The sequence below is a fragment of the Hemiscyllium ocellatum genome, chromosome 23, assembly GCF_020745735.1.
Source record: "Hemiscyllium ocellatum isolate sHemOce1 chromosome 23, sHemOce1.pat.X.cur, whole genome shotgun sequence".
Classification (NCBI taxonomy): Eukaryota; Metazoa; Chordata; class Chondrichthyes; order Orectolobiformes; family Hemiscylliidae; genus Hemiscyllium; species Hemiscyllium ocellatum.
The window spans coordinates 54,080,156-54,104,507 of record NC_083423.1 but is presented as its reverse complement, the minus strand read 5'-3'; the positions used below and the strand labels follow the sequence as shown (position 1 = coordinate 54,104,507).

The following is a 24,352-nucleotide window of genomic DNA, read 5'->3' as shown; positions in this document are numbered from 1 at the left end:
ATAGTTGATTCTTAACTGCCCTCTATGAGCGAGCCACTTAAGTCCAGGGGAATCAGGGGAGGATTATAAAAGCAAGTCTTGTCACTGATGGCCATATCCTGAGAAAGGTAATGAGTAAGCTCACCAATAGATTGTTTCAAACGCAAGAAATGTGCTGCATGTGCATCAAGGACTGGAACACAACAGGAATGGACACAGGATCATATTCCAGGCAACAGGAACCAAACTGGTAGAAATAGCTTCATCCATCTCCAAATGTACTTTGGAGAAAGGTGGTACTCACAGAACAGCAGTTCACAAAAAAAACTGCAGAAAAAAAATCCCAGGAACATCTTTTACAATTAAATAACAGGGCAATTGGAGAAGTTAGCAGCAGTTGAAAGGCTAGTACCAAATAGATTGGGCTGAATGATCACCGTTTGAGTTGCAATGTCATTTAAATAAAAACTACAATCCAGTTAATTTTTAAGGTATTGAATCTTACAGCACAGAGAGAGGCCATTCGGCCTATTGTGTCCGTACTAGCCCATTCAATAAGAATTCCAGTTACTTCCTCTCTGAAGCCTGCAAATCTTTTGTTTTTCAAGTTAATATTCTTGATTTAAAATAAACCGCATGGCCATTAAAAACAATGCACAAAACCTCATTTTGCAGACTTTTTTTGACTACAAACCATCAAAGTGGATTAAGTTGACAAATCCTTTGAGTTGCTCTTGCTCTGGACAGAGATAAAAGAGCTCTTGAGAAAGTGATGCAATGACAGGCCCGAGGCCTATTGGTCTCTACAGTTTAGTTGCTCGGAGGCCTGTCTCCCTTTGGTGAAATGGATGGGGCTGGGGGGTGAAGAGTTACAAAACCCAATGTTACAATCTGGGAGAAAGTGAGGACTGCAGATGCTGGAGATCAGAGCTGAAAAATGTGTTGCTGGAAAAAGCACAGCAGGTCAGGCTGCATCCAAAGAGCAGGAGAATCGATGTTTCGGGCATAAGATGGTTTTGCTGAAGAAGGGCTTATGCCCGAAATGTCAATTCACCTGTTCCTTTCAGGAATGTTACAATCTGCCTACCTGACCTCGATAGCAAACACAGCTAGCCCACCCCTCACCAGACACCCTCCAGTGATGGTTTGGCTGCAAAGACAATTTTTCAATTTAAAGTCTGGAAAGATTGGAGGGTCCATTTTCTCTCACTTGTCTGCCATGGCAACCAGCTGCTCCTATCAAGCATTAAGGTCTCTGTTTATCCTCCAATTTGAAGAGTTGGCCTACTTCACCTGATTGGTTGACAGACATGTCCTCTGGTGATACATTGGTCAACTTGGCGAATGTTACTAGGAGTGACTGTGACACAAGGCGGCCTTCTGATCACCCATTTGGGTCTGATCGTGGGGTTCAAAATGACTCCCATAGGGGATATCTTGCCTGTTAGACGATATGGTGAATAATGATGGTACTGCCCTCCATAAAGTCTGCCATTCTAATTTCCAGTGAGTACAAACAGTGCTTGTAGGTGTAGAGGAGGCAAGATTGCTGATGTGGATGGGTGGTCAGCTCATGAATGGGGCCTAAGAGCCAAGCTATCATTTTGTAACCAGCAGTTTGTGCCAGGGCAGTTTGTTGGATTGTATATTGCTACTGTCTAATGAATGGTCAGCAAATTCCAAACTCAAATATATACATATTCCTTTCAAGTTTGACTGACTATACTGGCAATTCCTAAGCAGTACATTGGTTAGTAAAATGCATGCTACTAAAAGCATACAACAAAAGACAAGGCAGTGCTATAGCTAGGATTACTGCTGTATCATAAAACATACTGGGTCACAGAGTCCTACAGTACATGAGAAAAAAAAACACATAAAAGCTCTACTTCTTAAGTACTAATCAGTGAAGGGGCTGGGGGTGGGGTAATAATCATTTACTCCCATATGTTTCTATCATGCTGAAATAGCTCACAATCACAGTCACTTTAATAACACATTACACTTCAATCCAGATTATGTCTCAGGAGGTCAAAGAGGAGAGACTGAGAAGGGAAGGAAATTATTTGGCTAAAGTTTAGCAGTTTCTCTATGAGCTTCCTATTTCCCATCACAGAGACATAAGGGTTTACAGCATGGCTAGAGGCTGTAATCCTCCTCCAATCTGTCCGAATGAGGTGACCCCTTATTCTGAGATTACACCCCTCGATCCTAGATTCTCCCATTAGGGGAAACAACTTTTCTGCATCTATCCTGTCAAGTCCCCTAAGAAATTTATATGTGTTATGATTAGTGTCCATTCATTTATCCAAACTCTGTACAAATTCAATCTAGTCAACCCTGTATAAGAAAATCCCTCCATCCCTGGTGTCTGCCTAGTGAATCTTCACTGGACTGCCTCCAATGCCAGTACTGAATAATTTTCCTTAGATAAGGGGCCCAAAACTATTCACAGTATTCCAGCTGTGGTTTGTCTCATATCTTGTATGGTTATAGCAGGACCTCTCTCTATTAAAACACCCCCATTAAAATAGATGCCCAGATTCCATTGGCTTTCCCTAACTCCTAGTGAACTTTGATGCTACCAGTGGGGTGGCACGGTGGCTCAGTGGTTAGCACTGCTGCTTCACAGCACCAGGGACCAATTCCCGCCTTGGGTGACTGTATGGAGTTTGCACATTCTCCCCATGTCTGCTCGGGTTTCCTCCCACACTCCAAAGATGTGTAGGTTAGGTGAATTGGTCATGCTAAATTGCCCATAGTGTTGGGTGCATTAGTCGGGGTAAATATAGGGTTCATCTTCAGAGGGTCGGTGTGGACTTGTTGGGCCAAAGGGCCTGTTTCCATACTGTAGGGAATCTAATCTACCTTTTTGTGATTCATGCACTAGGACCTCCAGCTATTCCAACTTCATCTTCCAGCGTTTGACCCATAGCCTTGGACGTAATGGCACTTAAAAGTATGGAACTAAATAGTTCTTAAATGTTGTGGTAGTTTTTATCTCTGCTACCCTTTCGGGCAGTGAGTTCCAGATACCCACGATTCTCTGGGTGAAAAGAATTCTTCCAGAAATCCCTTTTAAACCACTTACCTGAGATCTTTTTATTCAAGGTTGAGAGAATGGAAATGGCTTAACTGTTTCACATTGAAGCCAACAGTAACAATGTGATTTGCATGATCTCTACAAGTGCCTGACAGCTCCCTTCCCCCCAATCCTGTGAGGTCCAGCACATGGTCAATAAAGTCAAGTTCCAAACCACGCAGAAAGCAACATCAATGCTGGTAACAATTTTCATCCATCGATGGGACGTTTGTATTTCAAGGACAGTATGAGTGTCTTTGGGATTTGGAGATGGGCAGGCCGTTCTTTTTATGGCAAGGTGTATCCGAAGTGAATAACTAAGTAATTGTAGTGATTTTGAACAAGTGCCATTCTTAAGATCTATGCAAAGCTAAACTTTGACTTTTTTTTAAAGAAAATTCTCTGAAAGCATCTGGTCAATGATGGGCTGATGCCCGAAACGTCGACTCTTCTGCTCCTCGGATGCTGCCTGAGCTGCTGTGCTTTTCTAGCAACACACTCACGACTCTAGTTAGTGAAGCTCGTCTGTTCCGTGAGAAGATGCTGTTGCTGGGCTGTTTCTTTGAATGGCTGTGACCCCATGTAAGAGTTCACCCGCCAGGGTTTGGATCCAGCGACGATGAGGGAACCGCCAACGCTTTTCCGACTCAGGATGTGGCTTGTGGGGCAGCCCAGGAACTGGTAGTGCTCCCGCAGACCTGGTGTCCTTGCTCCCCTGCCTGGCGAAGGAATAGCTTGTCGGATTGGGAGGATTTTCCGAGCCAGCTGCCCTATGAGACTCAACACGACAGTGATTTGTTGCACTTGCTAATGACGTACATGTGTGAACCAAATATCCCAGTTTAAACAAGCCCTGGAATATAGAGTCTCACCCGAATCTCTGCCAACAAAGTCCCTGTAGTTGAAACCTTACTGATTCAATGCTGAACCACTAATCTCTCCAAATTCTGTCATGGATCCCAATTCTTCCTGGCAGAGTTGACATTCTAAACTTATTGGGCTACCTCTGGACAATGGAAGGGACAGAGAAGAGGTTGAGAAGTTGGCATTGTTTTTATGAGGGGCCCGGACAGAGCAGAAACTGTTTCCACCGGGGTGGAAGGATGGAGAACCAAGTGGACATCGATTTAGGATAACTGGCAAACGTAGCGATGGCGACACAAGGAAAACAGGTTTTCACGCAAAGAGTGGTCGCCATCTACACCTGTAGAGGCAGGTTCAGTTGGGGCTTTTCAAAGGAAGTTGGATCATTATCTGTAAAGGAAAATGGTGCAGGACCACAAGGGTGTGGGAAGGAAGGTAGGAGAGTGGTATTAAGTGAACCGCTGCTTCAGTGAGCCAGCAACGAAACAACGGGCCAAATGGATGTCGCAATCCTAAGGTTCTACTTTAAAAGAGGCCCTGTCCTTTAGGGAAGGAAACAGCCATCCTGACCTGGTCTGGCCTACAGACGCACAGCCAATGTGGTTAAATCTTAAACTGCCCTTGAGGCAATTAGGGATGGGCAATGAATGCTGGGCCGAGTCAGTGATACCCACATCCCATGAACAATTTGTTTTTAAAAAAGTTTCCTGATTTTAATTTGCTGTTCCTCAGCGATATTAGTTGCTTATTTGTCACCCCTATACCAGTGGCCAGGTCATTTCTTAGGAATGAAATTTTTTACCAAAGTGAGGCAGGAAACATATCTCATTTTTTTTTGATTCCCTACAACTGCAAACCCTTCCCCCCCAAGCCCGGAGTTAGGTTCAGCACATGGTCAATAAAGAATAAAGCTCCAGTAACATCACTATTGGTAACAAGTCTAATCCAATGATGAGACATTTCCATTTCAAGTACGTTTTAGACACTAAGGTTGGATTTTCCCTCTGGACCAGGAATTGTGGGATCATTTCTGTTACATCCCAGAACAAACAATGAGGCAGAACCAGCAAATGACACATACTGCTCTGACTCATCTTGTTCAGTTCAAAATGCGTGCCCAGTACATTCATTTCCCAGGATTATTGTGTTTTTTTGTTTACTATTCCCTCCCCCGGGTTAGTTACCGTGAGTAAATGGGCAGACACTTAAGGTTAGGAGGCGACGTCTTCAAAAGTCAGAAGAGGAGACACTGTGCAATGGAAGATGCTTACTCCAAGTTGGTGATGCCTCTCTCAAACTTTTTAAAATCTTCCATTGAAATATAGATTCCATAGCCAGGCCACCCCAGGAAGGTTTCTGGCTGCTCCTGTAGCAGGGATGGAGGGTCAGAAGGAGGGAGAACATTCAGGCCTGCCTACAGCACTCGGTTCTTGCCCTGCTACAGGGTGTGCAACTCTAAACTGGTCCTGAGGGAACCTGGTGCCTGACTGGAAAATTCTAACTGGCCTCCTTAAATTTTGTTTCATTAGGCTCTTAATGGAAAGGTTCTTATGGCTCAGTTGTAGTGTCCTAACATCTGAGACAGGAGGCCCACGTTCAAGTCCAGAAGTGTGTCCAAACATCTCTGAACAGATTGATTAGAAAATGCCTAGGCCATCAATATGCCTTAATGGTGCACCCTGCTAAGCCCCAATCTCATTGCTGCTCCTTCAATGGCAGCTGATACATGGGAACATTACCACCAAGAATTCACCTCTGAGCCACTCCCCACCCTGACTGGTATATATATCACCTTTCCTGCACTGACGTTAGGTCAAAGTCCTGGAACACCCCCTCTAAGGGCATTGTGGGTCAACCTACAGACTGCAGCAGTTCAAGAAGGCAGCTCACCACCACCTTCTCAAGGGCAACTAGGGACAGACAATAGATGCTGGTCTAACCAGTGATGCCCATGTCCCATAAAATAGCATTTTTAACAAATTGACCTGATGGAGGCATGACTGCCAGTTTAACTCCTGCTTGCCTCTAATCATGGTGCCAGCAGTGAGTGGAAATCCTGGCCACAGAGTCAACAACCTGCTGGTCCCTGAATCAAGGGGGAGTTCTGTGTTAAGCAGCTGACATGGACTCGATCACCTGGACCTGATACAAAGCCATTCCTCCTGAAGGCTGCGTCAAGTATTTTGAAGAGGTTTTCTCCCCAGCAGTGCAGCTTGACTTGAATACAGGCCCCAAATCCAAAATGCAGCTGCTTAGCTCTTGGAACACTTTCTGAATTCTGCTTTTACCAGCAGCACTGGTCACAGATTGAATGTGGCAAAATCACAAAGTTTGACAAAGCAGACCTTATTACCCGCAAAAGTGCGCCAATATTTTATTTCATTCATAAACAAAACAAACGCTGATCATGAAGTTTGAGTTAACTGAATGTGGAGTGACCCTATGCTTCAATAATAACACTGAAATAGCCGAGGAACTACAGCTTTCTCTGATTTCGAAGACGAGAGGGCAATCTTTGGAATGGCTACAGTTTTGTGAAAGTCAACAGAATTCCATCCACTTGTAGCCGATCTGTGAAATACCAGTTCATAATAAGTGATCCTCCCTGGCAAGAGATAAGAAAAACTGCGGATGTTGGAATCCAAAGCGGACAAGCAGGAGGCTGGTAGAACACAGCAAGTCAGGGCAGCAAAGGGAGGTGGAGAAGTCGACGTTTCGGGTGTAACCCTTCAGGGCTCTATGGCAAGAAGCATTTCTGAATTGTACTAACACATCAAGTACCGATTCCAAGAAAAAAGTACTCCGAAGAGTAACCCACCCTGACCCTTTCCCCAACTCAATCACTCGACACTTCCCCTGACTCATGCACCTAACCTACACATCCCTGAACAGTATGGGCAATTTAGCCTGGCCAATCCACCTATCCAGCTCATCTTTGGAGTGTGGGAGGAAACCAGAGCACCTGGAGGAAATCCACATAGACACGGGGAGAATGTCCAAATTCCACACAGTCAGTCGCCTGAGGCTGGAATCAAACCCAGGTCCCCGACGCTGTGAGGCAGCAGTGCTAACCACTGAGCCACCGTGCCACCTCCTCTGAGCCTTAATATATTAAAGGCACTACTTAAGTTTCAGCTGTTGTTGTCATGAGTGCAGGATCCAAATTCCATTGCCAGGTCAAACCGGTACACTGAAGTGCACCATGATCACAGGGGGAGGCCATTCAGCCCATCATGCCTGCAATCAATCTATCACCTAGTGCAAGTGTCTATTACCTTGTGCCATTTTCACAGATCCCTCTGCACCATTATACAAATCGAAGGCCAAAACAGAGGCGCCAACATTCTGTCTCTGCACATCACTGAGTTGAAGGTAATTGAGAATCACTTTTCAATGATGTTGGGTGAGATGGCGGGGAAGAGGGATGGGAAACCCAGACTGTACACAAATATTTTCACCAATTTCTATTCTAAAGCTGGTTTAGCTGCAGAATCTTTCAGCTCCTGAGTCAAAGCTGTTATTAGGTTGTTGGAGATCAGCACAGCACTGGCTCTATACAAGGATAAAGGACTCTTGTATAATGGGAGAGTAAAATCTAATGCACGGGCTCTGATTTTCAGCATTTTCCATCAGACGAACGCGCCTCTATTAACGTGGCCATCTTATTTGCAAAATAAAATCACCTATTTGTAAAACAACCATTCTAGAGGAGATCCTTACAGGAGTGAGTCTAAAAGAGGAAACAGCTCAAAAACACAAAGGCTATCATTCAATTTTGACATTTTCCAATCTTCCATCACCAGAATACTCAACAAATAGATTTAGGATTTATAGCATTGGTGTTCAACACTGGTTAATGATTTAACATTAAAGTCACATTAAAGCTACCATTGCAGAATGTCAACAGTGACAGACAGCTCATACCAACAGAATACACCCCGTTAATGTAAACTGCACTCTGCATTCTTCTCAGAATCCAAAGTATCAAATGACCAAGGCTCCAGACGGGCTGTCAGCATAATGGTACCACTTTCACAACAAGAGTCAGACCTGGTCATAAAATTCAAATCACCCATTCTTCCAAGCTCCTGGAATGGCACAGACTTGGCTTAACAGGAACAGTTCATTACCCTGAGCCCATGGGTCAAAACAAGGAGATGGTCCTGCTCTCCTCATTCAGCACATTTCCCCTCATGGACAGCAGTAGCTGCTTCAGGGGTGAAGCTCCTTGCAGTGCCCATCATGAACACTGACTGTCTACTTTCCTGACTTTACTCCTGGCCTCATTTCTGACAGTCGGGCCATGGGTTGGTTCAGGCTAATGGGCAAAGTGCTGCAAAGTGCTGCCATTACTGTCTGTAGGATAGCTGAGAGTAAAAAGTGAGGTCTGCAGATGCTGGAGATCAGAGCTGAAAATGTGTGGCTGTTTAAAGCATAGCAGGTCAGGCAGCATCCAAGGAGCAGGAGATTCAACGTTTCTGGCCAGAGCCCTTCATCACCCATTCCTGATGAAGGGCTCTGGCCCGAAACGTCGAATTTCCTGTTCCTTGGATGCTGTCTGACCTGCTGTGCTTTAACCAGCAACACATTTTCAGCGTGTAGGATAGCTGGCCAGGAGACTCTATCACATTCTCCAGCTGCCATCAGACTGAGTGTAAGGACTTAAAGGTCAATAAATGACCTGTTTGACCATGTTCTGAATGGACAAATCTTGGCCTAGAACTCCAACCCAGAGCCTCTTGCTCAGAGGTACAGACACTCCCTCTGCTCCTATAGAATCCCCCGAACACTTATGAACCTCAATGCTTTCTGCTGCTAGCGCTGACCTAGCCTGTAACTCACTTGTCTATTGAAGTCACTGAATTATAGAATTGTTACAGTGCAGAGGGAGTCCATTCAGCCCATTGTGCCTGCACGAGCTCTCCGAATAAGTACTATGACTCACTGCCATCTCCTGCCCACTACTCCATGCAAATAACCATTCAATGCCCTTGTGTGCTTCAATTGAACTAGCCTCCACCACATTTCCAAGTACGGCATTCCTTACCCTGATTACTCGCTGAGTGATAAAGGGTTTCCTTACATTGCATCTGCTTCTTTTGCAAGAACTTCAATCTATGCCGTCTCATTACTGATCACTTGGCAAGTGGAGGGGTATGAATAGGGTAAATAGACACAGTCTTTTCCCTGGGATCGGGGAGTCCAGAACTAAAGGGCTTAGGTTTAGGGTGAGAGGGGAATGATTTAAAAGGGACCTAAGGGGCAACTTTTTCATACAGAGGGTGGTGAGTGTATGGAATGAGCTGGCAGAGGAAGTGGTGGAGTCTGGTACAATTACAACATTTAAAAGGCATCTGGATGGGTATATGATTAGGAAGGGTTTAGAGGGAGATTGGCCAAGTTCTTGTGAATGGGAAAAGATTAATTTAGGAGATCTGGGTCCTCTACTTTTTGCCATTTACATAAATGATTTGGATGGTAGCATAAGAGATACAGTTACTAAGTTTGCAGATGACACCAAAATTGGAGGTTTAGTGGGTACATCTCTATGACTCTATGGTAGGCATGGACAAGTTGGGACCGAAAGGTCTGTTCCGTGCTGTACATCTCTAAGTGGGAACAATTTCTGCCTGCCTGCTCTGTGTATACCCTCATGATTTTGAAAACTTGAATCAAATCTTCCCTCAGCCTTGCCCTGTCCAAGGAAAACAGGTTCCACATTCTCTAATCCATCATCATCATTTAAGTGTTTTCATTCTTGGAACCATTCTTGTAAACCCCTTCTGCACTCTCTCCAATGCTTTCCCATCCTTCCTAAAATGTGGCACGCAGAACTTTACACAGTACTCCAGCTGAAGTGCAATATGTGTCTTATGCAACTACCTGCTCTTGTACTCCATACCCTGATTAACAAAATCTAGGACACTCTACAATCTGTTACAGGTTTAGAGGAATAGGGGCCAAACGCAGGCAAGTGGGATTAGTTTGGTCAGCATGGATAAGGGTCTGTTTCTGTGCTGTATGACTCTATGACTGTCCTTTCTTTAATCATCTGTGCACATATGTCTCTGCATCTTTCAGGTTGTGCCCTATATTTTATATTGTCCCTCCATGTTCTGTTTGTCAAAATCTATCACCTCAAACATCTCTGCATTGACCTTCATCTGCCACCTATCTGAGCACCTTGCTAGTTGACTGTATATCCTTTTGAAGTTCTGCATTGTTCTAATAGTGCTTACAGTGCTCACAAAGTTTGCACTGTCCAAAACTTTGAAATTGTACCTCATACAGCTAGATCTACGACGCTAGTGGCTGCTCAGCATCTACTGAAAATGCGGTCAGTCTCATGGGCATCAGTCGAGTGTTTTTTATTTTTATTTTTTAATTGGTTCTTTTGCATCTTGTTATTCCTCCCTATTCTTTGCAAAACATGTCTCCTAAAGGAAAGCATAACAACCAAAAAATATTGCATCCAATGAGTTAATAACAGAACAGGGATCAGTGCCATCCATTGTCACCCAATCAGAGTGAGCCATTTAAATCAGTGTTGTCCAATAGCATTTCATTGTTTGCAGTGGTCAGGTCACTATATTAGCCATATGACAGAAAACCTATGCCATGGCTTGGTGAATGTTTTACTGGGATTGAGGGGCAGCACTGAGTATGATCACTGCACGGTGACAGTAGATCGGTCAAACAATCGTGTTGTAATAGTTGCTCACCATTACACAGCTGAAAATGTGTTGCTGGTTAAAGCACAGCAGGTTAGGCAGCATCCAAGGAATAGGAAATTCGACGTTTCGGGCATAAGCCCTTCATCCGGAATGAAGCCCCTCCATTCCTGATGAAGGGCTTATGCCCGAAACGTCGAATTTCCTGTTCCTTGGATGCTGCCTAACCTGCTGTGCTTTAACCAGCAACACATTTTCAGCTGTGATCTCCAGCATCTGCAGACCTCACTTTTTACACCATTACACAGCACCGAGATTCAGTGTTACAACTTAAATGTTTTAAACAGCTTCAACTTCCTTCAATCCTCTTGACCACTGGGCTGGAGGGTTTTTTAAAAAATATACTGTGTTGCGCACACAGTCACACTGAGTTAGCAGCTCACCATGTAGCAGTGTAGGGAGTGACAGGGTGTGCCTGTTTAGTATGGTAAGAGGCAAGCTACAGACTAGTTAAACAGGACAGGCTCTCGTATTGGAGCTCACTGCTGATATTATAAAACACTGCCGCACAGATTGTGAGGATGACCTGGAGGTTAGGTCAAACTCATTGGAGATCTAAAACTACTCTCCCACAAGTCCAGAAACATCGTCATTGTGGGCGGTGCATTCGGCTTTCCTCAGTATTAACCTTTTCAGACCCTTAAAGCTCGCCTCCAACTTTAAGGGCTATTTTCACTGTAGTTTTTTACTCCTTGCTTCTGGTGGATGATTGTGTAAGACAGCCTGGAAACTTGTCTGTAGTCAGACAGGCTGCCACAGGATCTTAATGTCCATCGGATTAAAATCTCACCTAATAAACTGAAATGCATCACGTGTCTGTGGCAAGCAACTCACGTATTGGACACCACCAATCTGGACAGTGTAGTGTGTGTAATACATCATTTTGGTTCAGTTCAGTTAATATACCTGGCCCATAGGAAGGTGGTTGTGGTTGTGGAGGGTCAGACATCTCAGCTCCACGACATTTCTGCAGGAGTCTCTCAGGGTAGTGTCCTCAACCCAACCATCTTCAGCTGCTTCCTCAACGACCTTCCCTCCAACACAAGGTCAGAAGTGAGGACGTTCACCGATGATTGCACAATGCTAAGCACCATTCGTGACTCCTCAGATACTGAAGCAGTCCATATCCAAATGCAACGAGGTCTGGACAATATCCAGGCTTGGGCTGATAACTGGCAACTGACATTTGCATGACACAAGTGCCCGACAATGACCATGTCCAATAAAAGAGAGTTGAACCACTGTCCCAAGAGGGTAGCAAAGGTACTGGCATTACTGAATCTCTGACTATCAACATCCTGGGGATAACTAACTAAAAACTGAATTAGATTCATCACATAAATACAGTGTTTGCAGGGGTAGATCAGTGGCTAAGAATCCTGCAATGAGTTACTCACCTTCTGACTCCCCAAAGCCTGTCTATCATCTACAAGGCACAAGTGAAGAGTATGATGGAATACTCCCCACTTGCCTGGATGGGTGCAGCTCCAATAACACTCAAGAAGCTTGACACCATCCAGGACAAAGCAGCCCATGTGTTTGCCACCACATCCACAAGAATCCACTCCCTCCACCACCGACACTCAGTAGTAGCAGCGTGGACTATCCACAAGCTGCACTGCAGAAATTCATCAAAGATCCTCAGACTACGCCTTCCAAAACCCAAAACCACTTCCATCTAGAAAGATAAGGGCAGCAAATATATGGGAACACCACCTCCTGCTAGTTCTCCTCTAAGCCACTCACTGCCCTGACTTGGAAATACATCACTGTTCCTCCACTGTCAGTGGGTCAAAATCCTGGAACTCTCTCCCTAACAATGTTGTGGGTGATCTTAAGCAGCATTGCGGCAGTTCAAGACCACCTCCTCCAGGACATTTAGCGACATGTAATAAATGTTGGCTCAGCTAGTGATGCTCACATCCCACAAGTGAATAAAAAAAGGTCTCACCTCAGTCCTACAGTTTTAAAGTCTATTTGAGGTTATTTAACCTTGGTTCACACCCTGTTGCAGTACCGAGCGATGTAACTGTAGAACAGTAATACTGATTCCTAGGGCACTCCCACTGAAGACTTGCACCCTGACAGATTCCATCTTAAAATATCTTGTTGCTTGCTACCTTTCAGACAAACCCAATTCAATCTCAACATCAGCCCTTTAAACTTTGAAATAAAATAAAATAGAGGAAAGAGTTCCTCCCAGTGTTCTGAACAATGGTGCTCCCTCAATTAACATTATCTGGATTGGCTGTTGATGTACAGTCTGTTACAACTTCAATTGTACTCCGCAAAGCAAAGCTTTCGGAGTTCTTAAGACCATAAAACGTAGGAACAGGAAGTGGGCCATTCAGCCCATCTGCTTTGCCACTCATGACTGACCTCAACTCCAGTTTCCTGCCTTCTCCCCATCACTCTTCATTCCCTTACTGCTTAACAATCTGTCCAGCTCAGCCTTGAATATACTGAATGAACCAGCCTCGACTGAGGTAATGCATTCCACAGATTCACAATTCCCCAACAGAAGAAATTCTTCTTAATCTCCGTCTTAAATGGGTGACCCCTAACTCCAAGATGATGCCAGACAGAAGTGGGTGCTGCAAATGCTGGAGATTAGAGTCAAGGTTACAGTGGTGCTGGAAAAGCACAGCAATTTCTGATGAAGGGCTTTTGCCTGGAACGTCAATTTTTCCTGCTCCTTGGATGCTCCAAGATGATGCCCTCTGGTCCTCGACTCTCCCTCAAAGGGAAACAACCTTTCCATGTCAACTGTGCTAAGTCCTCTCAGGATCTTGTAGGTTGCAATACTCTCATTCTTCTATATTTCAATGAGTACAAGCCCAATCTATCCAACACCCTCATCATAAAACTGTCCCTCCATACCTAGTGTCAGCCCAACAGACAGTCTCTGGAATGCCAGCTTATCTTTCCTGAGATAAAGGACCCAAAACTGTGTTCACAGTACTGAGAGAGTGAAACAAGCTCTGTGAATGCAATTTATTTTTAAAATGAGGAGTTGTGTTGAAAACTTTGTTGCAAGTCTCAATGCAGCATTTCCAATGGTCTGATGATTAGGATCCGAAGCTCTCACTGCTGTGACCTGGATTCCAGGCCAGGAAGTGGAGGTTTATTTCCTTGTCAGTTGTGGCACAGTTTGAAGCATTCTTGCTCTCTGAACTGCAAGGTCCTGGGTTCAAGAATCACTGAGGGCTGAACCCAGGCGAATACTCCATTGCACAACTGGGGAACTTTGGAGGCACTGTCTTTTGGATGAGATTTTTAACTGAGTAGTCTGTTTGAGCTGATGTTAAGCTAGTACCTCCAAACAAACCTGTTGGACTATAACCTGGTGTTGTGGGACTTTTAGCTTTGTACACCACAGTCCAACACCGGCACCTCCACATCAAGGAATGTAGATGTTAGTCCATGAACACATCACACCTTGTAAAGCAGGAGGCATAGTCCACTTGACACTACTGCTTCGGACAAGTTAAAGAGCTTGCTCGGACAGGGCCTAGCCATGTTAAAGAGCTTCCTCAGACAGGGCCTATCCATGTTAAAGAGCTGGCTCGGAGAAGGCCTACCCATGTTAAAGAGCTTGCTCATACAGGGCCTACCCATGTTAAAGGGCTTACTCAGATGGGGCCTACCCATGTTAAAGTATATGCTCAGATGGGGCCAACCCATGTGAAGGAGCTTGCTCAGACAGGGCCTATCCACGTTAAAGAGCTTACTCAGACAGGGCCTACCCATGTTAAAGAGCTTACTCAGACAGGGCCTACCCATGTTAAAGCGCTTGCTCTGACAAGACCTACTCATGTTAAAGAGCTTGCTCAGACAAGGCCTACCCAAGCCTGAATCTATGATACATTGCTGGTAACCAAAGATAAGTCTTTGAAATGGAGATTAGGGTTCTCCATGTGGCCTGGCTAACAAGGTTTGTTTGCTTGCAAATTTCTGCATGTGCTAAACAGGAATTCCACCTCCAAGTATTAAAATTGCAGTTCCAACTCCAAATCACTTCTCTGAATTGTACCAGGACATGTTCCTTGGAGGAACACCACACTTCCCAGCCTCAGAAGCAGCCTGCCACCCAGCAATAACACAGTCAGAAGCAACTCCATCCAAAGTTTAACTTCCCGTTTGTGGGAACCTGACATGTGGCTGAATTCTTTGCTCCTGCAGAGAAAGTGAGGGCTGCAGATGCTGGAGATTAGAGTCGAGAGTGTGGTGCTGGAAAAGCACAGCAGGTCAGGCAGCATCCAAGGAGCAGGAGAGTCGACGTTTCGGGCAGAAGCCCTTCATCAGGAATGAGGCTCCTCTGCCGATGTGACAGTGCAGGAATTAACCATTGGATGCAAAGAATATTGTACACACTCAGCGACTTCCACCCCCCCACTACTGCCATGTTCGTCACCACTTCTGCCCCCATCAATGCCACTCATCTACATTCTGCTGACACGCCCCCCCCCCCCCACAGGTCCCACTGTCACCCAGAACCCTGAGGGGAACACCACCCCTGCTCATGACTCCACCACTACCTCCCCCAACTCCCAGCTCCACACCCACCCCAGGTCCCAGCTCCCAGCCCTGCCGAGTTTTCACCATCCCCCCAGACCTTCCCCTCACTGAGGATGAACGATCAGTCCTCAGCAAAGGACTCACCTTCATCCCCCTCCGTCCACGCATCAGGGAATTTAATACACGCCGTGACATCGAACAATTCTTCCGTCGCCTCCGCCTCCGAGCTTACTTTCACAATCAGGACTCCCGCCCACCTTCCGAGGACCCCTTCGCCCACCTCCAACACACTGCATCCACCTGGACACCCCGCGCTGGCCTATTACCTGCCCTCGACCTCTTCGTTTCCAACTGCTGCCGGGACATTAACCGCCTCAACCTGTCTACCCCCCTCCCCCACTCCAATCTCTCACCCTCACAACGCGCAGCCCTCTACTCCCGCTGCTCCAATCCCGACCTCCCCATCAAGCTAGCAGATAAAGCGGGGAGCTGTGGTAGTTTGGCGCACTGAACCCAGACGCTAACTCAAAGACACCTCCTCCAATTGGCTCCTCGACCATGACCCCAAACCCCCATCACCAAACCGTCATCTCCCAGACCATACACAACCTCATCACCTCAGGAGATCTCCGCACTGCCCGGTTCTACCTCCTTCCCAAGGTCCACACGCCTGACCACCCTGGCCGACACATTGTCTCAGCATGCTCCTACCCCACCGAAGTCATCTCCACCTACCTTGATACTGTCCTATCCCCCCTAGTCCAGGGACTCCCCACATACGTTCGAGACACCATCCACGCCCTCCACCTCCTCCAAGACTTCTGTTTCCCTGGCCCCCAATATCTCATCTTCATCGTAGACATCCAATCCCTCTACACCTCCATCCGCCATGACCAGGGCCTCCAAGCCCTCTGTTTTTTCCTCTCCCGACGTCCCCAACAGTACCCTTCCACCGACACTCTCATTCGTTTGGCCGAACTGGTCCTCACACTTAACAATTTCTCCTTCGAATCCTCCCACTTCCTCCAGACCGAAGGGGTAGCCATGGGCACCTGTACGGGCCCCAACTATGCCTGTCTCTTTGTAAGCTACATAGGACAGTCCATCTTCCGTAGTTACATCAGCACCACTCCCCACCTCTTCCTCCGCTACATTAATGACTGCATTGGTGCCACCTCATGCTCCCGCGAGGAGATTGAGCAGTTCATCAACTTCACCAACACATTCCATCCCGACCTTAAATTCATCTGGACCATCTCTGACACCTCCCTCCCCTTCCTGGACCTCTCCATCTCCATTAATAACGACCAACTTGACACTGACATTTTTTACAAACCCACCAACTTCCACAGCTACCTGGATTACATCTCTTCCCACCCTTCCTCCTACAAAAATGCCACTCCGTATTCCTAATTCCTCTGCCTCTGCTGTACCTGCTCCCAGGAGGACCAGTTCCACTACAGAACACACCAGATGGCCTCCTTCTTTAGAGACCGCAATTTCACTTCCCACGTGGTTGAAGATGCCCTCCAATGGACCTCATCCACATCCCGCACCTCCGCCCTCAGACCCCACCCCTCCAACCGTAACAAGGACAGAACCCCCCTGGTCCTCACCTTCCACCCGACATTCGCATTAACCATATCATCTGCCGACATTTCCGCCACCTCCAAACGGATCCCACCACCAGGGATATATTTCCCTCCCCACCCCTTTCCGCCTTCCGCAAAGACCGTTCCCTCCGTGACTACCTGGTCAGGTCCAAGCCCCCCTACATCCCACCCTCCCATCCTGGCACTTTCCCCTGCCACCGCAGGAATTGCAAAACCTGCGCCCACACCTCCTCCCTCACCTTCATCAAAGGCCCCAAAGGAACCTTCCACATCCATCAACGTTTTACCTGCACATCCACCAATGTCATTTATTGTATCCATTGCTCCTGATACAGTCTCCTCTCCACTGGAGAGACTGGATATCTCCTCGCAGTGCACTTTAGGGAACATCTCTGGGACACCTGCACCAATCAACCCTACCACCCCTTGGCCCAACATTTCAACTCCCCCTCCCACTCTGCCGAGGACATGCAGGTCCTGGGCCTCCTCCACCGCTGCTCCCTCACCACCCGACGCCTGGAGGAAGAACGCCCCTCAGAACACTCCAACTCCAGGGCAGCAATGTGGACTTCACCAGTGTCTTCATTTCCCCTTCCCCGACCTCACCCTAGTTCCAACCTTCCAGCTCTGCACTGTCCTCATGACCTGTCCTACCTGCCTATCTCCCTTTCCACCTACCTGCACCACCCTCCTCCCTGATCTATCACCACCATCCCCACCCCCGTTCACCTATTGTACTCTTTGCTACTTTCCCCCACCCTCCTCCCTGACCTATCACCTCCATCCCCACCCCCATCCACCTATTGTACTCTTTGCTACCTTCCCCCACCCTCCTCCCTGACCTATCGCCTCCATCCCCACCCCTATTCACCTATTGTACTCTTTGCTATCTTCCCCCCCAGCTCCAACTCCCCCATTTATCTCTCCACCACGGAGACTCCCTGCCTCCATTCCTGATGAAGGGCTTTTGCCCAAGACATCGATTTTCCTGCTCCTCGGATGCTGCCTGACCTGCTATGCTTTTTCAGCACCACTCTAATCTAAGCCAGAGACATTTCCCCAGGGCAGGATCGCCTGACAGGAGGGGTCATTGTTTTAAGATATTAGCAGAAAGGTATAGAGGGAAAGTCTGAGGAAGGTTCTTTACACAGAGAGGAGAAAGTGAGGACTGCAGATGCTGGAGATCAGAGCTGAAAATGTGTTGCTGGAAAAGCGCAGCAGGTCAGGCAGCATTCAAGGAGCAGGAGAATCGACGTTTCGGGCATGAGTCCTTCTTCAGGAATGAGGAGAGTGTGCCAAGCAGGCTAAGATAAAAGGTAGGGAGGAGGGACTTGGGGGAGGGGCGTTGGAAATGTGATAGGTGGAAGGAGGTTAAGGTGAGGGTGATAGGCCGGAGAGAGGTTGGGGGCGGAGAGGTCAGGAAGAAGTGCTCATGCCCGAAACGTCGATTCCCCTGCTCCTTGGACGCTGCCTGACCTGCTGCGCTTTTCCAGCAACACGTTTTCAACTCTTTACACAGAGAGTTGTGAATGCATGGAATGCATTGCCAGTGGAGGTGGTGGTGGAAGCAGAGTCATTAGGGACATTTAAGCGACTGCTGGACAGGCACATGGATAGCAGTGAGCTGAGGGGTGCATAGGTTAAGTTATTTTATTTTACATTAGGATTATTCCTCGGCACAACATCGTGGGCCAAGGGCCTGTTCTGTGCCGTACTGTTCGATGTTCTAAATCTCTAGGATGTGATCAGCCACCCTATTGAAGACAAGTTGCTTCTTTTGCTCCAACGCCAAGGGGGATGGTTTCACTGGCACAGGAGAATGCCATGCGCTTTATCTCCAGAAATGGGACAGACAATAGCATGCATTTGCATAGCGCCTTTTACTTAGTAAACATGTCCCAAAATAACTGACAAGATCATCAACCGCCATAATGGAGGTGTTACAAGTGGGGACTGAATGCTTGGTCAAAAATCAAGGTTTCAAGGAGTAACATTACAACAAGAACAAGTAGAGGTGGAGTGAAGCAAAATATGAAAAACAAAATAGAAAGGGGGGGGGGGCGCGCAGCTCAGTGGTTAGCACTGCTACCTCACAGCGCCAGGGACCCAGGTTTGGCTCCGGCCTCAGGTGACTGTCTGTGTGGAGTTTGCACGTTTACCCCATGTCTGCATTGCTTTCCTTTAGGTTTCCTCCTGCAGTCCAAAGATGTGCAGGTTTGGTGGATTGGCCATGAGAAATGCCGAGTTACATGGATTGGGGTGGAGGGTTGGTGTGGACTTGATGGGTCGAATAGCCTGCTTCTAAAGTGTAGGGACTCTGTGAAAGTACTGAAGAGGTTCCAAGTAACAGTCATACCAGACTCAAACATTAATTCTGTTCTTCTGTCCAAAGACACTCTTAGACCCGCTGAGTTCCTCCAACACTTTCTGTTTTTATATCAGGTGGGGAGTTGATTAGAGAGGGAATTGCAGTAACTAGGATGTCTAACAACAGCAGAGAATGGGGGCTTTCGGGTAGAGTTAGAATGAAGGCTGGTGGGTGGGTGGGTGGGTGGGTTGGCGGGGTGGGTGGGGGTGGGGAAGGATACGGGGATGTTGCAAGGGGTCACAATTGGAGGATTACAGACATGTTAATGGATGGTAAGTTTGGCACAGGTTAACAAGTTAGGGGCAGGTGAGACCATAGAGGAATTAAAGCATTAAGAACCACACATTTAAAAGTGAGATCCCGCCATTATAGATCAGTAAGCATAGAGGTAAACAGGGAGCAAGACTTGATGCCAATCCAGGTGTGGGTAACTGATGAATGATGGTGAATAATTAAGTAGATCATCAGAGTAATGTGAAAGGTCTGAGACAGCTAGTGGAAGTTCCAAGTCAGAGTTGAGAATTGATAACTATTACGGGTTAACCTTGCGAACACACTTAACTAAAACCAGGTCATTTGTTTATGAAAAGCTGTTAAGAATAGCAAAGGAAGGTAGACTGAACTCCTCACAGGCTAAATACCCAGACCTGAACCTGACGTCGAGCTCACTGCACGTTTCAGCAAACCTGCTGAAAAGGAACAAACAGCTTGATGCAATTTTCAAAAGCTTGGACACAAGAGTTTTACAAGAGGAACTGCAAACCAGACTGTAACAGCGGCTACGTGACGGAGAAAATCTGAAAATGACCCTAGAATGCAACAGCAGTCTGCTCCAAGGTGTTCCTGCTGAAAATGGAACAAGTTATGACAAACGTTTCGAAAGAAGACCAAACCAGAACATAGGAAGGTCACTCCTAACATCTGCCAACGCTGAAAAATATTTTCAAATGAGGTAATTACAGACACACACAGCAGGCTACTGGCAGTTACAAACGGTTGCTCAGGCATTTTTTAAAAAAAAAAATATTGTCTGTTCACAATTAAACGGACGGGATTATAAGTTTTTGACGGAAAATGAGGAGTAGGTCAGTAGCATGATGACATTATCGGTCTACTCACCTTCAAGTAAACGTCTAGTTTAGATGACCAGGAACGTCCTGTACTCTGTTGAGAGGTGCAGCAAATGCTCAGTTCCTGAAGTACAGAGTGAGCCTTTCTGAAAATATTCAGTCAGAACCTCATTGATTTGCCTTGCTCTGTTCTGGTGAGGATTGAAGGGTGGAGCCCAACAGCTCCAGATGTTTCAGTAGACATTTCCCTCCTCGTATTTCTCCTGACATGTGCTTCGTATAGACGCCTCTGCCAAAAACGACTAGCTCACAAAACCGTACACTGGCTCCATTTACTTCGGCTGCTCAGACTCTGCTGACATCTGGATGTGTAGACGGGTGGTCAGCGATGAGTTGTGGGGGGGGGGGGGGGGGAAGAGAGTTGCAAAGCATGAACAGACAACAAAAAGGGAAGAGAACTCCAGGCCAGCTGAAGTTTCAACTGCTTGGAACACACATTCTTTAGACCTCACCACATTTAAATCCAACTGAGGCTCTACCCAGGTTTAAGGTTTAGAAATACAGTAAACCCATTTCTGTACGCTTGTGTGATTGGCCTGGGGATTACAGCGCACACCGAATACCATTTTAGCTCAGCACAGCTCAAGTGGAAACACACTGAAATCTCTTTTAATGAACTGATCCAAAGCTAATTAGTTCCAGACATGAAGGGAGAGGAGGGAAGGAAAAAAATCACAAGGGAGACGTTTAAATGCCCATAAACCCACTGTCGAGCAGTTGCATGACCGGTTCTGCAGATTCACGAGGAAGAAAGACAAATAGAAAGTGCAAATCCATTTTTCCTTAGGGTGACAAGGTCAGTTCACTTGTGGAATTGAGGTGGCTGGGAGTAACCCAGAGACCATAGGCAGACCTTGTCACCTGGGGTCAGGACTCCAATGGTGGGCACATTTTGAGGTCTTGAGCCCACACTGGGGGACAAGAGATGCCTGAAGTGGCGGCCTATTCGTTGCCAGAGAGCTTCCTTGTCAACCAATTGATGGACAGGAGGACATGTGAGGCAGGAAAACCGAAAACAAATCCTTTTCAACTTGCCAACCCCAATGTCAGCTACAGCCCCCTCCCCAATTCAAGCACAGAACATATGAAAATACGAACAATAAGCAGCAGTAGGTATTCAGTCCCCTGAGCCACTGTACCATTGAAGATCATGACTGGTCTGATTGTAACCTCAAATGTGCAGTCCCTTCAACTCCTGATAACCCAAATCTTGCTTAACAAGAATTCATCTCCCTCTGCCTCTGAAATATTCAAGGGCTCTGTTTGCATCAACGTTTCATGAACAGAGTTCATGACTTTGCAGGAAAAAAATCCACCTCATTTCTCTTTTAAATAGGTGGCACCATATTTTTGAAAACAGTGACCCCTAGTTCTAGATTCTCCCACAAGAGGAGATATCTTCTCCTCATCAATGCTGTCAAGCTCCTTCAATGATACAGTGGCTAAGTGGTTAGCACTGCTGCCTCACAGCGCTAGGGACCCGGGTTCGATTCCACCCTCGAGTGACGTCTGTGTGGAGTTTGCACGTTCTACCTGTGTCTACGTGGGTTTCCTCCAGGTGACCTGGTTTCCTCCCACAGTCTAAAGATGTGCAGGTTAGGGGGATCGGCCATGCTAAATTACCCGAAGTGTTCAGGGATGTGCAGACTAGGTGAATTAGTCATGGAAAATGCATGGTTACAGGGATGGAGTGGGTCTGCGTGGGATACCCTTCAGATGATCAGCGTGGACTCGCTGGGCCGAATGGCCTGCTTTCACATTGTAGGGATCCTATGATTCCACCTTATAAGTTTTAATCAAGTCACCTCTAACTCTTCTAAACTCCAGCAGATACAGGTCTCGCCTGTCCATGTGAGGTCAACGTTCTCTGAACTGACCTCCAACACCGGGAAACCACAGACTTAGACTTACCCCCAGCCCCAGATTTCTCTACACCAGTTTGATGCTACTGATGAGTTGTGGCTCCCATTCTATGAACTAAGGATCACAAAGAACAAAACTAACCCACAGAGTTGGCATTTCTGGGAACTGAACAAATGAGGGGGCAATCTTTCAAGGTAAAAAATGAGGTCTGCAGATGCTGGAGATCACAGCTGAAAATGTGTTGCTGGTTAAAGCACAGCAGGCCAGGCAGCATCTCAGGAATAGGGAATTCATCCTGATGAAGGGCTTATGCTCGAAACGTCGAATTCCCTATTCCTGAGAATCTTTCAAGGTATTTAGTAAACAAAATAATTACTCACAAAAGTAGGTCACCATTAATTCGCACTCGCCACATGGAAATAAGTCACTCGAGAGATTTAAGACCACTTAATCCACTTGCTGATTGGTGTCTGGTTTGTTACGGTAATCTGATTTAACTGACTAGTGCAGTAATCTCTTTACAAACAGACAAGAATATGCCAGCTTCAGCAAGTGATCAGGTCATGATCAGAGGTGCTGATGACACGAGACAATGGTTCCCTCTGACAGGAACTACCCGGGTTCATCCACAAGGCAGCCATCATTGAATCGTTAAACACATATGTCCCACCCTTGGTTCAGATACATTATGTTTTAACACTTGGAGGATTTCACACAGTTGTCAAAGTTGCCACTTTATTTCAGTTCTTTGGCCTTTTGTGCAAATTCTATCCAGAGAGAGGTGCAGCGTAAGCAGTTATTGTGAGAACATGCTGGCTGGAAAATGTTCATAAAAGCTTCATGCAGATTGCAGGCTGATCCAGCACCAAGCCAACTTTGGCTTCCACTTGTACACAGTGTTTGGAGAAACGTATTTGCATACTGTACACTTGTGGCTTATCACTGCTGTGTGACCCCTGCTGGACCTTGCTTTCACTGGAATGAGGAGCCATTAAACCACATTGCCATAAAAAACAATATTGAGACAGAACTGTAGCTTCTTCCAATCTCAGTGTTCGGAAAAGCTATGGGAGAGCTTCCGGTCTTAGTAAGAAATCTGAACAAATCAGAACAGCATTTGTATTGTTGGCAATGGGAAAGAGTGCCCCAAACTCAGTTGCAACTGTGATTGTACAGAGAGGTCAGAGTAATGAAATTCTGAAGCCAGGGAGAGGTTAGGTTGACCTAAATCCACCCTGAAAGACAGACAGAGCAACTTTCGACTGAGGAGGTCCGAAACAAAAAGGAAACGAAGAGAAGATGGCCTAGAAATTGTTCTTTGAGGAGCTGGCAGCTGGTGAGAAACAAGCAAAAATAAAAGAACGACATTCTGAACACTCTGTGAATGTAATTTATCCGCAGTGAACGTTCACCATCAAAGCTCGGAGATGAGGCGGGGGAGACTATTGATCCGCATCGGAGTACATTGATATTGATATATCGAGTTGTTGATGCCTGAGAGTTTGGACAACTAAAAAGTCACCTCATTATAGATTGATTGTCTTAGGCATTTGAGATCCTGTCATAAGAGCATGTCTGCTGAGAGAGAAGAACATTGTGCCATTTTTATTTATTCACTTACAGGATGTGGGCATTGCTGGTCTGGTCTGCATTTGTTGCCCATGGAGAAGGTGATGGTGAGCTGCCTGGGTCAGCCCCTGCACTCTGAGTAATGTTGGTATATAGACCATGCTGTTACAGAGGCAGCCACAGTGAAGGAATGGCGATATTGTTCAGAGTCAGGAAGCTCTGTGCCTTGGAAGGAATCGTGAGTGGCAGGGTACCCGTGTTCCTGTTGCCCTTGTCCTCCCAGACAGTGAAGGCCACTGGTTTGGAATGGGGTGCCAAAGCAGCCTTGGTGTATCGGTGATCTCTAGGACAACTCACCCAGTTTTGACACACATCGTCAGATGTTTAGTCAGGAGGCTCTTGCAAAGTTGTTTGGCCTGGGTATACCTTTACCATGCCCAATAACTCAATCAATGCCAGTTGGTCCCTCTGGTATTGTTCCATTGGACATTTTGTTATGGGGTAGGTGGAACACAGTGCCTCTGGGGACCAGACTGGCACACATATGAGACAGGAACATGAGGGGACGGTTCACCATCCTCACAGCTACCCACATGTAAATCCAGGTCACAAGGAGTCAAGGACAATCTTGCTGC

At 46.5% G+C, this 24,352-nt stretch overlaps 1 protein-coding gene across 3 annotated transcripts in view; it reads right to left on the bottom strand.

Moving 5' to 3' along the window:
* Positions 1-24,352, bottom strand: part of rassf8b (Ras association domain family member 8b) — a 178,430-nt gene that overhangs the window by 36,184 nt on the left and 117,894 nt on the right. The window contains exon 6 of one of the 3 annotated variants that reach the window (XM_060843017.1): positions 20,275-20,587. The exons of the other annotated variants lie outside the window; for them this stretch is intronic. The gene's annotated coding sequence lies outside the window, so the exon portion shown is untranslated. The remainder of the gene's footprint in view (positions 1-20,274; positions 20,588-24,352) is intronic. 3 annotated transcript variants of the gene reach the window in all.